Raw genomic sequence first — 12,843 nt, 5'->3', positions numbered from 1 at the left:
GAGTTTCTAGTTCCATCTGGACAAAACTTTCCCTGAAAAAGATGCATATACCCACATGTTCATAGCAGCCCTATTCACAATAGCCAAGACATGGAAACACCCCAAATGTCCATCAACAGATGACTTGATTAGGAAGATATGGTATATATACACAATGGAGTACTACTCAGCCATTAAAAAGAACAAAATAATGGACTGATTTTTGAAGTTCCCCAAATAGAAGACCGCAGGAGTCTAAGTGTCCCATGTTCAGTCTCAGGAATCTCTTCCCCTAAACTATGAAATATAAGAATATATTGATTGTTTAAAGATAGTGTTTAGCACAGGTAAGGGCATATGCAGAGACTTGTATTTAGATCTGTTCAGGGGATTATTTCCTAAGAGGAGCCCTGTCACATTGTAATGACCCCATTTATGATAGGGTACAAAGAGGGGACTAAAGAAAGTAGAGGGTTACTAATTGAGAGGACAAAGAATGCTTAGGCTGCATAAGCTAGAGATAAAGGGCTTAACTGCATTTAAATGTCTAAAGACCTGAGTCCCCTCCAAAATGGCAGAATTAGGATACTGCAGCCAAAAACTCAATGTAGGAGGAGGAGAAACATCCCATTTAACCAACTGAAGACGGTTATCTCGGAAGATATGGAGTTTCCTATCTCTAATTGTAATGCATCCACCAGGACTGCCATGTAGGGAATTCCTGTTTGAGGAAAGAGGGTTATATTAATTCTTTCCACCAACACATGCATAATGAGTGGAATTTACATGCCCAATACTCTCCCATGGATGGCTTAGACCATTTAAAAAAAAAAAAACCCAAAGTCTTTTGCAGAGGAGTAAAGCACTCTACTGACTGCTAATGCTAGGACTCCTGCTAATGATCTACCAGTAGGCACCACCTCTCAGGGCTCTGCCACAAGGGGAAGGGGGCTGGGGCTCTCTTGGCATCCCAGCACACCAACTAGCTAATACCCCTCTTTCTCCTGCTTAGGTAGATATGTCAGATGTTAATATATTCAAATGATCAGTTCCCAGTAACCTCAAGTCTAGTCTGTGTGTGCACATTTCCTTTTCCTTTTGTAGCCTGCTCTTCTGTGATTTTTCTTCCCACTTGTACTTAGGATCTTCTCTCTCTAAAAGCAGCCTCCACTAATTTTTTTTTTTATATCTACAATTATTCTTACAACCAACAAGAAAATGCTCCCAAGAAACCCCCCCAAAAGGGGGACAAACGGGCAAGAAAAGGAGGCTCCTCCAATAGTGAAGTAGAAATGGCCAATAAATTAATGGAAAGATCCTCAGCCTCAAATTATAATGGGGAAGCAAGAAAGGGATACAATTTTTCATGTACTAGATTTTTGAAGATTAAAGGCTTTGAAAAGATTCCATGTTGGCACAGTATAGGTAAAGAGGTGCAGACTAGAAGTTGACCAACATTTTGGAAGGGAAATTTGGTAGTAACTTTCAAAGTTTAAAATGTGCATGCTTTTTTTCTAGGGATCTCTACCAAATCTCTCTTCCTAGTATATAGAAACAGCTATTACATATTTGAGAATCCATCCTTGTTGAGAACAAGCACATGAGGACAGGCAAAGCTATTCCTTTAAAAATGTATTCTTTGAAGTATTGTTGGAATAATGAAAAACTGGAAATGACCCAAATATTAATTGTTGATTAAACAAGTATTTACTGGTGCTCACTATTTGCCAGGCAATGTTTTAGGTGCTTGGGGTAAATCTTGGAACAGAATAAACAAAGATATCTGCCTGCTATTTTAGTACATCAATAGAGGACTGGTAAGTATAAGTACATGCATAGAATGGAATCATATATAACCATTAAGATGAGGTTTATCAGCATGAGCTTGACATGAAAGGATGGCCGAGACATCTTGGACATTTTACTTTTAAAGGGTGTGTGAATATTTCCGTGCTTGCATTATTCATAAAAATTTTCTGGAGAGACCAACGAAAACTTAACAGTAGGAATGGATATTAGGGTAGGGGAAGGGGAAATTTAAAAAAAAATCTCTTTTGTACTCTTTAATTTTTTATAACTAGCATATATGTTCATATAATAGAGAACTTATAGGTATTATATAAAAAGAAGAAATTAGAAAGCTAAATCAGTAGTTCTGCTAGAGAAGGAAGGGTCATATCTCAGAGAAAATGGAAAATTCCTTAACCTATCTGCAGGCATTGAGAACACAATGATTAGGTGTTTGATGCTGTTCAGACTGCAAGAATGGAAATTAATACCATAGTACTTTGGAATGCAAAATGAAAGACATGATGTAGGCCTGTGGTATTACTGGTCATGGGCATGGTGGGCTTGTCTACACATGCAAATCAAAAGGGAAGGCAGCCAGGGGCAGGAGAAGGGCCTGGGACTAGCAGTCAGGTATTTTGGAGCTTTCTCCTAGGTTTGTGACTGACTAGTGTTCATCTTCCTGGAGCCTCAGCCTCCCCTTCTGTGAAATAGTGAGCTTGGGTCATTGATTTAACGTGTGGTCTAGCACTACCATTACATGAATCCACATTATTCTGACAGGTCTTCATTTGAGGAGAGAGATTGGAGATATCTGCTGAAATTTCAACTTCCCAGTTACATTCTATTAGTGCTTTGAAACACCATTAGTTATATACTGTAATATCTGCTTTTGTTGAGATTCAAGTTTAAATATATTTAGATATTTTATACCTCTGCTATTTCAACTCCAGGGTCGTAGATCAAGTTGTTTGGAGCCTACCTTAAACAAATGACAAAGAGAAATTGATTTTCAAAATGTATTCTTTTAGTGAATTTAATTTGATGTGTCGGGGGCGGGGGGGAACACAACAGAAAACAACATGAGTCAACACTTTGGGCATCTCCAGATGAAATTAGGATGTAATTTTATCCTATCTGGAAATCACCTTTCTTTCAGATCCAAAAACCCAGAAGTTCTACTTTGCCTCTTCTTTGTGGGTAAGTTTTCATGGGAGAAGAGTGATGGTTATAGACGAGTTTTCATTTTTGTGTGCTGGGGGGATGACAGCCTGGAGGATCACATGAAAGAACCTGCGAATGATATGCCTGTCTTGTTTATGTGTCTCTGGAAGGGTCCATGGAGACCTTCTGTCCGGAGCGGAATATGTGACTCAGACTTTGCTTCCATGTAGAATTAAATTGGTCCTAGTTAGAGTAAGTTCAGAGTATCCCATATAAAGCTAGTAAGGGTACTGAAAGCAAAACAGAGGGAGGACAGCACAGCAAGCAACCCAACGAGAAGATAAACGCCGGAGGGAATGTTTCATAAATTTGGTATTTGGGCCACTCCACTGCCATGTCTCTCTTCCCATTTGTTTTTCAACTGATTGGAAAACTACTAATGAGCATGTTTACATTTTCTCCAGTTGTTTTACCCAAGTGTGAGACCAGCTGGGGAGAGGGGTTTGTTCTCTGTCCAAGGCTTTAGCTGTCTCTCCCTCTGTCTTCCTCCTACTATCCGGCTGCCAGGCCCCCTTCACCCTGCCAAACCTCTCCTCGCTGTCTCACCACCCCTCTCCCTGGGGTTCAGCACCGGCCAGCATCCCCACCACATGTTTTGTATTGCTCACACCCTCCCTTCTCTCCTCTCTTTGTTGTCATTTGTTTTGTTTTGAAAGGGATGAGGTGCAGAGGAGGTCTTGGGTTTGTGCCCTTCCACTCAGCTTTAGAACTGGGAGCAGGCCTGAATTGCATTTGCTTCCATTTCTGCACTGAGGTCAAAAGCCCCTCTAGGAGAATGTCCTTCTGTCCTCTGACAGTTATTCAGGGTGCATTTGTTCTCTCTGGGCTGCTCTGAATTTCCAGTCTCTGCTGTCTGTAACCCACCTCATTCTCAGTTGCTTTGCTCTTTTTCCTGCTGATGGGGACAACTCAAGCTTCTGTCATTTTAAAAAACATCTTTACAAGGTTTACCATGTCTTTTGACACTATTGCTATGAATTCTCTGTTGGATGTGGATGTTATAATTTATTAAAATATATCTTAAAGCAAACCCATAACTATGAATAACTCCACTTACTCTCTGAAAATCATCTTGCATATCTCCAGATATATGGACACTCTTCTTCTTAACCCTTCCTGTGTAAGACTCTCTGTCCCTTCCTGGGGTGCTGCTGGGTTATTCAGCCTTCAAGTTCCAGAATAGTTTATTGAGCTATCAGTTTCCAGTCTCTTGGCCAGTTCTGTTAGTCCATAACCGGAGGTATTTCTAAAAAACACATTAGTTGGAGTTCCCGTCATGGCGCAGAAGAAACGAATCCATCTAGGAACCATGGGGTTGCAAGTTCGATCCCTGGTCTCGCTCAGTGGGTTGGGGATCTGGTGTTGCTGTGAGCTGTAGTATGGGTCGCAGATGCGGCTCTGATCTGGCATTGCTGTGGTATAGGCCGGCGGCTGTAGCTCTGCTTAGACCCCTAGCCTGAAAACCTCCATATGCCGCAGGTGCTGCCCTGAAAAGACAAAAGACAGAAAAAAAAAACCTCAAAAACCTCATTAGTTGAAGAGATAATTTAGTGATGCCAGTTCTGCCTAGGCCAGTGATAATAAAATACGTAAGTTTAGAGTTTGAGTTCTGATGTCTGCAAAAAAGCCTTTTTTCCCCCCTTTTCCTCCCTCCCTCCTATTCCCTCCTTCCTTTTCTTCCCACCCTCTTTTTCTCTTTTTTTTTCTTTTTAATTAAAAATTTGGGATTTGATTTTGAAGCTTACTTTCTAAAGAAACTCATAATAGGCCATGTCCTTAGTTAGTAAGAGAGTTTGGGGGTTTTTTCAAAGACCCTCTATTCACTCTCTGAGTCGAAACAGTTTAGACTCCACATAAAATATGCATTGTTTACCCAGGCTCTTCATGCTCTGCATACTGTTACAGTCCTTGAAGAGCTTGTCAGTGACAAGTAAGATAAATGAATGAAGAGGACTTTACAAGTGTTTAAAAGCTAAGTATAGCTTGTGCTGTCCACTACTTAATTAAATAGACCTGCGCTTAACTAAGTATCCTTGTGGTGGAAACTTCTAGGGCCTTTCCCTTCTCCCAGACCCCCACCAACCACAGTGATGCTCAGGATGTTAGAAATTTCTTGGTTGTCTTCAGCTGCTAATGGATTAGCCTAGGTTTGAAACCATCTTGTTGGTTAAAGCATTAAAAATTAGTATGGATTGTGAATAACCACATGAATTCGTATTAGGACTTGGTCAGCAATATGGATTCCTTTGGGGCTTGATCAAGATTTTATAATGTGTCTGAGTTTCATCCTTTTCCCAGAAAACTTTAAAATAGAAAATGATCTACTTCTCTTATCAACTCTGATTGGGGTCAGTGTCCACAGAGTCAGAGCCCATTTCCAGGTCAGTCTTCATTTTTATAATAAAGGGATCATCTTTATGGGTTTGAACAGTAGAATAGAGAGTGGTTACTTAAGAAGCTCTGAAATTGTAGTCCCACGTCTATCAATGTGTGATCTTGGGTAAGTTTCTTAGTCTTTCTAAACCTTAGTTTCTTCATCTGTAAAGTGGAGATAACAACAGTCTCTGCCAGGGCTGATATTGAGGTCATATGCATTTGAGTCACTCTTGGTTCTTAGTGGCTGCTGCCTTAGAAGCATTAAAGATTTTGAATGTGCCCCTCCCCTCCAGCCTACATCAGAGCATTGGTGTGACTGACCAAACGAGGTGACAAGAGCCAAGTGCTATGCCTGCCTGGCACACAGCAAGGGCTAGGAAACCATCAGTTATCCTTGATATTCAGAGGGGACTCTGTCTCTCAGAACCCATTTTCTTTCTACTAAGGGTACTAATCCCTTCGTCATTAGCAAAACAGGTAGAACATTTTCTCTATAAATAATTCTGCCCCTATGGGCTGTATTGGCTTGTAGCAAAACAGAGGTGATGATGCTTTCAGCTATAATTGTTGTCCATAACCCTTTGGGGAATTCCTTAAGTTCCTAAGGTGACAGCAGGAAGCAGTTTATCAGAATAATTTCCCTCCCCTGCTTTTAGAAGAAAAAAAGAAAGAAAAAAATACACAAAATGTACAATAAGGAATAAGAATTGCAGATCAGGGAGTTCCGATTGTGGTGCAGCAGAAACAAACCCGACTGGTATCCATGAGGACACGGGTTCAATCCTTGGCCTTGCTCAGTGGATCAGGGATCCAGCGTTGCCGCGAACTGGGTGTAGGTTGCAGAAGTGGCTCAGATCCCGCATGGCTATGGCTGTGGCTATGACTGGCAGCTGTAGCTCTGATTTGATCCCTAGCCTGGGAACTTCCACATGCCAGAGTTTGGTTCATGCTAAAGACATTCTTTTTCCTTTCTTGCCCAATTTGTAGATACAGTAACTGAGGCTCATGAAAAAGTGATTCTATTTGAGACTCAGAGTGAATATTTGGCAGTAGCAGAATAGTGTGAGACTCTGTGTTTTCCTTAAGAAAAGTGAGACATCTGTCTCCCCTGGTAGTGGGAAATCTCAAGAGCTGTCCATGGGAATGCCTGGTGGTTGCAGGAATCTTGGTCCTGTGCCGAAGTTAGACTTGCTGGGATTCCCACAAAAACAGACACAGAGATAGGGATTTGGTGCAGGTAGTTTATCTAGGAGGTGATCACAGAAGCATGGTGAAAAAAATTGACAAGTAAGATAGGGAAGAGAAAGGCACGTAAAGATGCATTAATTGGGAGTTCCTGTTGTGGCTCAGCAGGTTACAAACCTGACTAATATCCATGAGGATGCAGGTTTGATCCCTGGCCTTGCTCAGTGGGTTAAGGATCCGGCATTGCTGTGAGCTGTGGTGTAGGTCGCAGACGTGGTTTGGATCCCATGTTACTGTGGCTGTAGCATAGGCCGGCAGCTGCAGCTCTGATTAGACCCCTAGCATGGGAACTTCCATATTGCTGCAGCTGTGATCCTAAAAAAGAAAAAAAAAGTATTAATTGATGGTTTCCCTATATAGTCAACCAGAGCTGCACCCTGCTGGGGACCTATTGAGAGATTCTGAAACATATAGTGTGGTTCCACTAAGGGGCTCGGATGTTGCTTATTTACCCATTTCCTCCCCTCTCCTAGACTGAAGTGTTTTCTAAGAGCAGGAATTGCCTGACATTCTGGTCTGCCTTGTTCTCTGGCCAAACCTGCACTTGTGACCAGAGGAAGCCCCTGGCTAAAAGAAGTGCAAGGGCTTGATGTGGGAAGGCAGCAGCACATCCAGGACTGCCCGTCCAGTCTACAAGTGACTTTTTCAGGGTGGAACAAGAGGATATGGGTGGGGCACTGACTTCTCTGTAACAATTAAAAATAAAATAAAATAAGGGTACTTAATGAGTAGGTACAAAAATAGCAGCCAAACTGTCTATGGTGACTACTAATTTTCTGTCTATAAATAAGGACTGAGGGAAGCGGCTTTACTAAAGCTGGGAGGGAGAGTCTCATCAATGTCCTGTTTGGCTGCAGACAGATGGCAGGAAGGACTGATGAGCTGAATGAGTTGGAGGAGATCAATCAGTTTTTGAGGTGGGACTGATGCTGCAGTCGTAGATTGTGTAGATATTTGTGAACACATAGACATCCAGAGCCTGGACCATTTTTCCCAGAGATGTCATAGTTTGACATGTGCGAACTCATGGCTATGGCTCTTCTTAAATTCCTTCCAAAATGCCTCAAGTTGATAAGTTTTTCTGAGAAATAAGATAGTGAATTACCATCTCAGGTATTTTTCCTACTCTCCCTACATCCAATAAAGGAATAAAGAAAGCAACACACACACACACACACACACACACACAGGCCACGTTTTGCATTTCAGCTCCTTTCATTGATCTATTTTTCCTCTCGTGATTAGAGGGTGAATTTACCATGGAATGTCCTAAATCCACTCTTCCTTAAACCTGTGTCCACACCAACTCTCAAATCTTAGCTCAGGGGTCATCTGGCCCATGGAGTCTTATTTGATGTCCCAGCCCTTAGCTAGCAGGCATTTCTCCTTTCTCCAGATACTCATGTAAGCCAATCCTTTCTCCTTGTTTCTCATCCCATATTGTGTTATAGTCAGTCCTCTAATTCTTCATGTAACTTATCTTTGCCTTGTTGCCTGCATCTGGCCTGGGAACTTACCCTTCATATACTGTAAGGTCCTGGAGTCAGAAACCTGGATTTGAGTCCTATTCCTCATGGGCTTGATTTCCTCATCTGTAAAAGAGGGTTCATAAGATAGCTCTCTCAAAAGTGAGGATTCTGGTCAAATAGCCTGAAACGTAGTAGTTTGAGTCTTTATAGTTACAAGAGTTTGGTAATTGTTGAATGAACTTCTTTGCCATGTTCACAGAAGAAGGCTTCCCATCAGTGTTTCTTACTTACTCCCATAAGATTCCCTAATGCAGCTATTCCCCTAAGAGCTTCTTCATCATTTCATCCTCCCAGAGTGACCTGAGCATTGGAATATACATCCCATTCAATTATGATCCATTTTCATGTGGGCCTGGTAGATGTTCAGGAAAGCCCTTCCCTTCTCACTGTTGTGGTCTGATTTCTTCATCTTTAACTCAGAGACAAGAACTGTTGACCTCACTCTGATTTCACTGAAGCAAGACCAGTAGAAGAGTTCTGGACTATTTTGAATTTCACTGGCAGAAAAGAGAGAGAAAAGAAAACCTGAGAGAAGAAAGTAGTAATTGCTATTGTATGGTATTATCTCCATATCCCATGGCAACAAATCTTATTATATATTTTTTCTTATTTAAACCATATTCATGAAGGTTTTATTGTTAACTTGATCCAGATGACTGATCAAAGCATAGTTCATTATTGCCACCTTGCTAAAATATTTTTAAAGGCAGTTTTAATATTATACTTTTATAGCTACATATTGCTATTAAGCTATTGAGTCTATTACTAGTCAATCAAGGATTTTCATTTTGTTTCAAGAGCTCCTTGGATAAACTCTTCAGAAATGTCAAGAGAAATGGAGTATATGGCACCTTTTCACAGATGGTGTTCATCAGGGATTTTAGTTAATGGATACAGTTTCAGGTTCCCATGGTTGACTTTTGGTGCTAATGGAAGTATTCTAAAGATTCCTGCCTTTCTAAAGGCTAGAGGATAGTAAGGAAATGAACCCCATAACACCCCCAAACTCTTTATTCTTAATGAGCTAAGTTACCAAAGACATGGACTATTTCGGTGAGTCCATTTTATTCAAGAATGGAGTAGTTCTCAAAGATGAAGAATTTGACTTTTCTAACAGCTCCCAAACTATACATTTATCCTACTCTCTCACTCACAAGAACAACAACCAAAAATAAATACACAATAAGGAAAGTTAAACTCTCACATGAAGAGTTATATACTCAGCTGACTCATCATAGATGCTAATTGTGTATTTTTTCCTTTCATCTGTTCCAAAGTAGCATGAACCCTTTCCCTTCATTCCATTGTGCATTTACACGTTTATTCAACACTTATTTCCTTACTACTTATATGCCAGACACTGCTAGGTGGTGAGTACAAGGGTAATTCACACCCAGTGCTTCCCTCAAGAGAATTTCAACCTAATGTTGGAGAAAGCCAAGAAAGCACATGATTGTTTACCATTGAGGTAAGTGCTATGATGGATGTGGGTGGAGGACAGGTACTGAATTTGGGGGAAGGCAAAAGAAGTACACTTATCACTTCTGAGGTAGATTTAGGGAAGACAGTTCTGGTAGTGATGGTAGTGAGGCTAAGACCAAAAGAACTGATAGGTATAACTCAGGTAAAGGGGGAGAGGATAAAAGGCATGACAGGACCAGAAATCAGCATGTCCCAGGGCAGGGGAGTTGGGATGGGAAGCAGGGTGGTGAACAGCAGTTACCTTGCAAGAACTTTGTAAGCTGCAGAGGAGATGGGTCTCTTTCCAAGGGCAGTAAGGAGCCTCAGAGGAATTTGAAGCCAAGGAGTAACAGGGATCTGATGTCACTCTGGCTACAGATTGTGTTCAGTGGAAGGCAAGAGTGCAGCAGGAGAGCTGTTAGGAACCTCTTGCCCCAGAGAAATAAGGTGGTGCCTGGAAGAAAGAGGAAGTAGAAAATGAAATCTGATTAGATTTGTCTCAGCAGTCATGACATAATATAGTAAAACGAATATAACACAGTTAGCCAAAGGTGAAAGTGTCAGGTCAGCAGTTTGTTAGACTCTAAAAAGGAAATAAAAGTGGGCTTCAGTGAACTACTAAATGAGGCCATGAGTTTCCAAGTGCAGTGCTGTGGAAAGCTATACCTCTCCACCTCTGTATTAGGTTTCCTGGGGTTTCATTTATGCCTACCCAGAAGATTTGCTGTCTAAGGCTTTGCAGTAGGCACCTTGTACATCTGATGGCTACAGAGATATGAACCATTACACATGAAATCACCTGGCATATGTGTCTGGAATTATTTTTTTAAAGTATAATCCTTATTCTAATCCTTCTTACAATTGTCTGCAGTTTTTCTTCCATCCACCTTGAGGGAGCATTATTCATGGCTTCCTATCCTTCCAAACCATTCATGGCTCGTTCAGAAACCAGTATGATTGGGTGGAGATGAGGATAGGTAGGGCGGGTTGAAAAAAATATACATGCAGAGATCCATTTCCAATTTGACAATTAAATGAGTAGGATTGGCCAAACTTTTTCTATAGAAGGAAAAATGAGCAACCAGCCTGTAAGAAATTGGTCTCAGTTTTGGGGATATGCTACAAGCAAGACAAATAAAATGGTCTAAAGTATCAGGCTAAACTCTCATTTTTCATTTCCATTTCACACTCTTCTCTTCCAGCCCAGACTAATCAAAAGAAGCCTCTTCCGCTCACAATTGCTCTGTGTACATTTCCCCCAGATCTGGTATTCACATGAACAACGTGGTTTATTTATATTTCAGCACCAAATTGGAAAGATGACATCATTCATTTACAGTCTTTATCCCATGACATGCCTATTCTCCAACACCTCATTTCAGCAGACACATTTAGGCCTGCATATAGCATCTCGTTTAGCTAGTACATTCTTTTATGGGATACAGTTCAAAGGTAGGGAACTTTAAGCTTGTCACTGGTAAGAAAATAATCTCATAAAATCACAGGAGCTTCCCCAAAGGATAAGGACGTTATGATGTTTACAATAGCAGAGTTATTATTTGTTCATTTAGGCTTCATTATTCATTCTTGGGCGAGTCCCTTCCTTCTTGACCATAGCAGATATTACAACTCCCTTCAGGCTTTCAGAATTCTATTAGAAGAAACAATTCCAGATTTATTAGTTCATGAGTTCAAAAGTACAGGCTCCCGACCATATTGGAATTTTAGGTGTGAATGGTGAATTTCACAGACTCATGGACAAGGGCAGGCCGGATAGGGGAATCTAAATGCTTGGTCGGCAACAGCTCCACTGACCTGCCCTTTCTCACAAGATGTAACTTGTCCATTGGGTCGTCTGACACTTTAAATGAACAAGTGAAGGATGGAAATGCTATCAGCTGCCAAATGTTGCTAAGGGTTTTTTTTATTAGATTTTTAGATGGCTCTTTCTCTCTATTTTTATTATTTTTATCCATATACATGCATTTTTCATGCACACTCAGGGGCCTTTCAAATACTGTACACATTTTTTAAAATGGAGTGAGTAAATCATGAGACATCCTCTGTCAGATAGAATTGGGATATGAGGTGTTTCCAAAACTTAACATAACTGAAGTATTTATGAGAAAGCTATTTCTACCTGTTCAGCTATTTGTCTTTTTGCTAGCAACATGGCAAAAAGAAAAGCTTAAAGATTGAGAATTGAAAGTCCCAGAAAATCTCCATTGTTCTATGTCAAGAAAGAGACTGGGGGCTGAAATCTATGCCTTGATTTTCTAGCTGCAAATGAGGATAGTAGTAATTCCAGAAAAAGATTGTACATGAAAAATACTGCAGGAATATGCTGCTATGTCCAGACTTATTATCAGAATATTATTTATATTATATACTAAAATTCCAACTGGCTGGAGGCTCTGCCAGACTCTGACTTCCAACTTTCTTAAAGTGCTGATGGCTTGTTGCTATGAGCCACTAGTGGGATTGTTATGGCAACTCATGAAATGTCCTCAACTCTTAGTGACCTTCCTTGCCTGAAGAAAATTGTGTAGCTCACCTCTGGAATGGCAGTGTCTCTCAAAATTATGGCCCCTTTTTCTTTCAGTCACTCACTGCAGCAATGTACATAATGTTATCTATATTTGCTTGGCCCTATGTTAGATTCTGAGAGGCAGATGAAAGAAACAGCCTCAAGTTTACTGACAAACCTACGGATAAATCCATGTTGATAGAGCTGTGGTGAGCAGGAAACACATATTACCTGGCCTCAAGGGTAGGATCAGGAAAGGGCCGTGCAATAAACACAGAAGTCAGAGGTGAGGGAAGGTGGCTGGGAGGTATCACAGGCAAAGGAAACAGTATGTATTAAGAAGGAGAAGTGTCCTCCAATAAGCAACAACAGTAATAGTAATAATAGCATGACTTTTTTTTCAAGCCCGCTATGTGCCAGTCTTGGACTGACTTGAAGTCCATCATATTGCTTTCTCCTCACAACCACCCCAGGAAAGGAGGTACTATCACTCCCACTTTCAAGTTGAGGAAATTAAGATGTAGAAATAGTAAACTCTCAAAAGACCACATAACAAACAAAGAAGTAGAGCAGGATTTGAACTCAGATGGTCTTATTTCCAAATCCAAAGTTGTAGTCTCCACATTTTTCTTATCCACCTTTTTCTTTGCTCTTTAGGCATTTTTCTTGATTCTGTAACCCCGTTGGATCAATTGATTGTTGATCTATTTCTTG

At 40.8% G+C, this 12,843-nt stretch overlaps 1 protein-coding gene across 1 annotated transcript in view; it reads left to right on the top strand.

The window, feature by feature from the left end:
- LOC125125736 (ERC protein 2-like) overlaps positions 1 to 12,843 on the top strand; it is a 321,285-nt gene that overhangs the window by 291,663 nt on the left and 16,779 nt on the right. The window lies entirely within an intron of this gene.

This window comes from Phacochoerus africanus, chromosome 1 (genome assembly GCF_016906955.1).
Source record: "Phacochoerus africanus isolate WHEZ1 chromosome 1, ROS_Pafr_v1, whole genome shotgun sequence".
In the NCBI taxonomy this organism is placed as follows: domain Eukaryota; kingdom Metazoa; phylum Chordata; class Mammalia; order Artiodactyla; family Suidae; genus Phacochoerus; species Phacochoerus africanus.
Note: the sequence above shows the minus strand (reverse complement) of the source record. Positions and strands in the feature narration are given on the sequence as shown.